The sequence below is a fragment of the Kogia breviceps genome, chromosome 5 (assembly GCF_026419965.1).
Source record: "Kogia breviceps isolate mKogBre1 chromosome 5, mKogBre1 haplotype 1, whole genome shotgun sequence".
Lineage (NCBI taxonomy): Eukaryota > Metazoa > Chordata > Mammalia > Artiodactyla > Physeteridae > Kogia > Kogia breviceps.
The window spans coordinates 125,915,862-125,922,722 of NC_081314.1; the positions used below are offsets into that span (position 1 = coordinate 125,915,862).

General features: G+C 33.4%; 1 pseudogene; it reads left to right on the forward strand.

The window, feature by feature from the left end:
• The first annotated feature begins 5,759 nt into the window (after positions 1 to 5,759).
• On the forward strand, positions 5,760 to 6,585 carry LOC131756898 (magnesium transporter NIPA2 pseudogene; annotated as a pseudogene).
• The last annotated feature ends 276 nt before the right edge of the window (positions 6,586 to 6,861 follow it).

The following is a 6,861-nucleotide window of genomic DNA, read 5'->3' on the forward strand; positions in this document are numbered from 1 at the left end:
TTGTTTCAACTCATCATTGTGACTTCTAAATATTCCCTAATTGGGCAGAAATTTTTTGTGTTCTCTCAATATGAAAAGTAGTCATGAGGCAAAATAAGAAAGGCTCTGACCATTTCCCTTCCCATCTATCACATCTACTAAATAGGAATTTGATGCAGCTGCTGTATTTGCATTAATAAAATCAGCTGTTTTCATCATTAAATTCCACCCACTGCTTAATGCCTAGAGCTGCAAAATGAGAATTTCAGCATGAGAATTAGCTGAAAGAAGCTCAAATTAGAGAAGAAAATGCAGCCTTTGAAAACATATTACCACCCATAATCTTACATAGTGGTAAAAATCACAATTAGCCCCTGGTCATGTATGGAATACACCAAATTCCTTCAAAGTGGAGGGAATTTAAATCAAAGGAAATTATGGGAGGAAAGTTAAGTCTGTGTTGTATTGTTGGGTTAAGTAAACACTGATGGAATGAAGTCATGAGTATCATAAATGTGATAAGCTTATTCAAGATCTGAATTTGAGAATGGAGTCTAAATTCTGAAAAATTGTTGTCTCATTATATACTACACTAGATAATTTCTAAGTAAGAAACATTTAAACTAAATTAAACATTAAATGCCAGTGATATAATCATATATATATACATGAATCTTTAAGCCTATTTAACTTCAGAATGTGAAGATTACAGAATGAAGAATAGATTAGGAGGGATATAAGCAGTAAGCAAGTAGCCATAGAAATTATATTGTATGGGTATTTTTGGTTTTAAAGCCCCTTTTTACTATACAGTAAATATAAGAACTGTATCTTTCCCTTCATGCCATTCACTTAAGATGTGCAGATCGACTTCATTTGTCCACAGTGTAAGATATTAAGAGTAGAATGATCTTGAAACCAAAGTCAAGTTATACAGAACTGCCAAGGATTGATCTCAGTCACTCCCTCACTTTGTAATATAGATCCATCTGCATTAGTTTAAGAGCCACTTCCATCTAGGTCTCAGAGCCTTGGTTTGGGGAATATTTAGGTAAGATTCTTTTGCTATATACTTGACTAGATCTCTGCTTTGTTCTCATTTACAGATTACTGAGATTCCTTTGTCCACTGAAATTACTATCTTTCAGAATTCATAGGTCCATTCACAACCCAATCAAAAAATGGGCAGAAGATCTAAATAAACATTTATCCAAAGAACACATATGTATGGCCAAAAGGCACATGAAAAGATGCTCAACATCACTAATTATTAGAGAAATGCAAGTCAAAACTACAATGAGGTATTACTTCATACTGGTCAGAATGGCCATCATCAAAAAGTCTACAAATAAATGCTGAGAGGGTGTGGAGAAAAAGGAACCTTCCTATACAGTTGGGGGAAATGTAAATTGATACAGCCACCATGGAGAACAGTGTGAAGGTTCCTTAACAAACTAAGACTAGAGTTACCACATGATTCTACAATCCCACTCCTGGGCATATATCTGAAGAAAACTGTAATTTGAAAAGATACATGCACCCCAATGTTCACTGCAGCACTATTTACAACAGTCAAGACATGGAAGCAACCTAAATGTTCATCAACAGATGAATGATAAAGAAGATGTGGTATATTTATACAATGGAATATTACTGAGCCATAAAAAAGGAATGAAATAATGCCATTTACAGCAACATGGATGGACCTAGAGATTATCATACTAAGTGACGTAAGCCAGACAGGGAAAGACAGATATCACACGATATCACTTACATGTGGAATCTAACAATAACAACAAAAAAAGATATAAATGAACTTACATATAAAACAGAAATAGACCCACAGACATAGAAAACAAACTTATGGTTACCAAAGGGGGAAGTGGAGGAGGGATAAATTAGGAGTTTGGGATCAACATAAACATACTACTATATATACAATAGATAATCAACAAAGACCTACTGTATAGCACAAGGAACTATACTGAATATTTTGTAATAACCTATAAGGGGAAAGAATCTGAAAAAAATATATACGTATAACTGAATCACTTTGCTGTTTACCAGAAACTAACACAACATTGCAAATCAACTATACTTCAGTTAAAAAATTATTTTAAAAAAAAGGAAAAAAAAGAAGCATCCTTTATAACATTACTAAAGTCTCAATGTATTGGATAAATGGCTCACAACTTCACTTCATTAAGAGTTTGAAACATTCTCCAGAATTGGGAAATATATCTAATAAATATATACTAAATCACAGATTATTTTTCAGAGCTCTAAAGATTGCTAAAATGTTAAATCTCTAATATCCAACTATAAATTAAATTAGGTGATATGTAGCCTCATTAAAATGGACCATATATACATATATATAAAATGTTTGATTTTAGTAGGATCCAAATTTTTAATGATGCTATTGACTTTTAATAAATGAACTTTTATCTGAATACTATTCAATTCAAATGGTATGCTAATACATATAGGCTTCATAGAGTATTAAGACACATATCCTGATTCATCAATCAAAATTTTATTTAGGGTCTAAAAATCAATGGCAGGCTTAATGCTTTTTAAAATAGATAGCACTGTTTTAATTTAAAATGTCAGAAATATAATTACTCCTTAAGCAAAAGGCCACAGAGAGGAAAATTGGATGATACTTAAATTGAGCATATGAGAAAATTAATTTGCATTAAAAAATAGCAATTAGACATTTCCATGGCATTACGAGCAATCATACTTTCAAGTTTTTCACTCCTGTGCAAAGTAGAAATTATTGAATTTATTTCAAAGGAAAACTGAAAATCTCTAGAAATATAGAATATAGCACTATTGCCATATCCAAAAATGCATGCTATCTTAAAATACTTCTAGGGTATTTCAGATTGTACTTGACCCTTTAGGTCTTTTGTTTCTTAATTCCTGAAATAAATTATTCAGACTAAAGTTTTAAGTCCCCTTCAAGATCTAAAATGCTGAGATTTCTGTATAATTTTTGTGGCTTCTTAGATAATTGCTAAAATATGTACTGCTCTTTTATCTGAGCAGACTGGCCATTTAAAGTTTACTCAGCAGGAAGAAACAGTTATTTTCCCCCTAAATTCTATTACACACGGAAGACAGATTCTTTATTCTCAGTATCCTTCTTTTATAATTTATAAAAAGAGAAACTCAACAAAGGTAATCTATTCACTTATTTGTCCATAGGTAAAATCTCCATTTACATTCCTGACAGAAAATACTCAAAGGTGGAGTATTGGATTCATTTGATGGAAAGATACATTTGTTTGTCAAGCATAATTGTTGCATTATAATTTTATAAATACAGGTAGTCTTACCACTTAGATACGTTCTGTAATGGGCCATTCATTTGACTAGGAATGATTTTCATTTTGTCTTTGAATGCTTACTTCGTTTCTCTTTTCCTCTGAGAGTCACTGCTATAAGTGATAGATGGACGATGCATATGGTTATCTAGTACATTAAAAACACTGTATCATTTCACTGATCATAGCCACAATCACCATTTCTTCCCCTTCATCTGGTCCTGATTTCATACTACAAGGAAGAGAGTAACAATGTCTGTTTTCCATTTATTTACTTATCATGTCTTTCTCTTTCTCTCTGAAACCTTATTTTGTTTCACTGCTTCTAGAGAAAAAGCTAAACTAAATTTTCATGTGCCTTTTGTGCTATACTTTACTAAAGCTTTATAAAGAACTACATTGTAAAATATTAAAATAATGAAATAAAGCTTTTCTCCACAGATATGAAATATCCCTACACATTTAATGAGATCTGACTGAAGCCATTATATTCTGACTCTGGGAGAGCAAAGTTTAAATGCCACTAATAATTTAGGTATTGTTTTCTTGTTTTCATACTTCAACACATTTCCTGGTTGTAGCATCTCTAAGTTTTCTACTCTTTCAAATCAATCTAACCTCATTAAAAGCCTTCTTTTTTCTTTTAAAAAACTTCATTTCTTAAAGTATTTATGAGACAAGATTATTTTAAAATTTACTTTTTCTTACAATGAATGTTCTCAGACAATATTATTGTACTATAATGTTTCCTCTTGGAAGCAAATGAATCAAAATTCAGTGGGACACAGTGATGATTGATGATGTCTTGTTAATATAAGAATGTTCCTATATTTTATTCCTTTCCATGGCAGCACAGTTTGTGGATTTTCTGAGTGGCATTCATCCTCATCATCAGTGATTAAATCTATCGTGAAATAAATGCAAGTGTAATTTTTTTCCTCAAATTATTCAATGTTGAAATACTTTTAAATTTCAATTCTTTAGGTATTCACTTTTAAGGATCTAACTTAATTTCTTTGATTTTTTTCCCCCCTGGAAGAGAAAGAGCTGAGTGTTGAAATGTATGTTTATTCTTGTTCCTTTGTTTTGGATCATGTTGAATGTGAATGTCTGAAGAATCTCGTGGTGGGGCCAATAAATGTATGGCTGACAGAGAAATGTATGTCTGGAACTGACAGAAGTGGTTTGAAATAAATTTTAGATTTGACAATTATAAGAATACATGCAATACATGAAATCAGGCAATTAGGAGTGGATGTGTAGTGTGTTCATAGAGAAGCTGAGGAGGTACAGTTTGGTAATGGGATTCTGGGAAGAGCCAATAATGAGAGGACAGTCAAAGAAAGGAGATTAAATGAAGACACTTGAGAAACAATGTTCAGAAAAACTGGAGTGAAAACCTTGATGTCATAAATAAAAAGAAAGAAGAGAGAGAACCACAATATAAAAGACATGCCAGTGATATAGAACGCTTCAGAGAGATTAAACAAGAATTAACATGTGACCATTTGATTAAGCAATCAGTGGGTTTATGGGGGTCACATTTATGAGTCATTCAGTGGAATGGTAAAAATGGATGCTTAAATGCAGTACGTGAAAAAAGCTGATGAAGTGATGATTATAAATCATGGTTTGGATAGCCTCCATTGGATAGACTGGAAAACTGAACATAGGCAAGGAAATAGCAGAGTAATTATTGAAGGAAGGAAGGTTGTACTACTGAGTTTTTTTTATTGTTTGTTTTTTCACCCTCATGACATCTATATTTTATCTGTTCAGGAGGAAGCACAATCCCTGACAGACAAAAGGTGGGTGGGAAGAGGAGTTGCTTGTTTGGGTAAAGAAGCATGTAAGATGAGTAGGTCAAAGTTTTGACGTAGTTACCTTGAGTAAAATTATGACTTAATATCAGTACAGGAAATCGATATTTAGCAAGCATGAAGCATAAATGAAGCTATGTATCAGACTCATGTGTAGATGCTGATCTGACAAATTTGTCTGTGTCAAAATCTGCTTGCATACTAAATTTTACAGCTCTTTAAATAAAGTGTAATGGTCAGCTGTGCCCAGAGCCTCCTCAGTGGTGGTACCTGGGTCCTGGTGGCAACTGTAGCCCAAGACCATACTGATGAGGTACCATTTTAGCATTCATTTGGGGAGGAGGCGGTACATATGGCTGGCTGTAGTCTCAACATCTGTACTTGGCATTGGATGACCAGTATGAGGATGGGAGAGCCTATGGCTCTTTGACTACAGAAGACCTGATATTTATTCCAACTCAGAGTATCCATGTACGTCTTAAAGAATGGTTGCAGCAAGCGAGACTGATATCAATAGGAGCTGGGCAGTGAGATTTGAAGCACAAGAGGGATTCACCATCCCGTCACTGGCTTAAACATTGAGGCATCCACATGACATGGCATGTAGGTGGCCTTAGATATTGTAGAGATGGCCAACTTAGCTACTTATATTTACAACAGCCATATGAGTGATTATTTTAGAAGCTCCTCGGATCACAGTAAGTGCTATTTTTCTTCATACTTTCTAAACAAAAGACTAAATCTTCATGGGAAAATTGAGTACTCCTTAAGCTGACTTGGATCTTCAGTTACTTCATTCATGCTTCAAAAAAGAGAGAATAGAGACTTTAATACAATGTCGCACAAATTAATTGATTTGGGTTTGGTATTTTTTGAAGAATTTATCTTCATTGTGTTCTTGAGATTAACCTTTGCGGTAGGACCTTGCTCGAGACAGAGCAGCATCTGTAAAACAATATGCTCTTTAATTGGAGCATCTTCAGTATCCTACTTTAAAGGCCTGGGCATTATTATTAAATAACTTTTTTGTGGGAAAGTCTGTACTGGACATCCCCTGGATTGGATTCTTCTGCTAAGCTTTATAGTCTGTGTAATGCATACAGATTAATTAATTATCTAAATAGGGCCCTGGATATATTCAACACTTCTATAGTGATTCTATTATATTAGGTATTCTTTACAACATTAATTTTAACTAGTTCAGCTCTTATTTTTGAGGAGTGACAAGATATGCCTGTTGATAGTACTTTGAGTGTCTACAACTTTGTGGGAAAAATGTTTCATACTTTTGTGCCTTTAAAGATGTCCGTTTTCATCTGCCACATCAGGCTATGTCTTTTCAAAGAGATGAAAAAGTAATGAATGACAATCTCTTTAATATACATGCAATTCTTAATAATAATGAAGAAAACTTAACTGGTGTCATTGAACAGCAAACTGGAGAAAATCCCTAGATAAATGGAAATCTGATAGTTTTACAAGGAAAAATATTTAAAAGGCTAATTTGTAATTCTGCTAGTAAATGAACTTGAATATCAAATGTGTCTGAAAAAAGTATTCCTCTGTGTTAAGCAGAATTCTAAGATGTCCCCCACGACCTTTACCTCTAGGTGTTAGTCCCATGATTATATTACATTGAAAAAGAGATGTTGCAGATGTAGGTAAGATTACAGAGGAGTTGACCATAAAAAAGAGAAATTATTCAGGTGGTGCTAATCTAATCACATAGC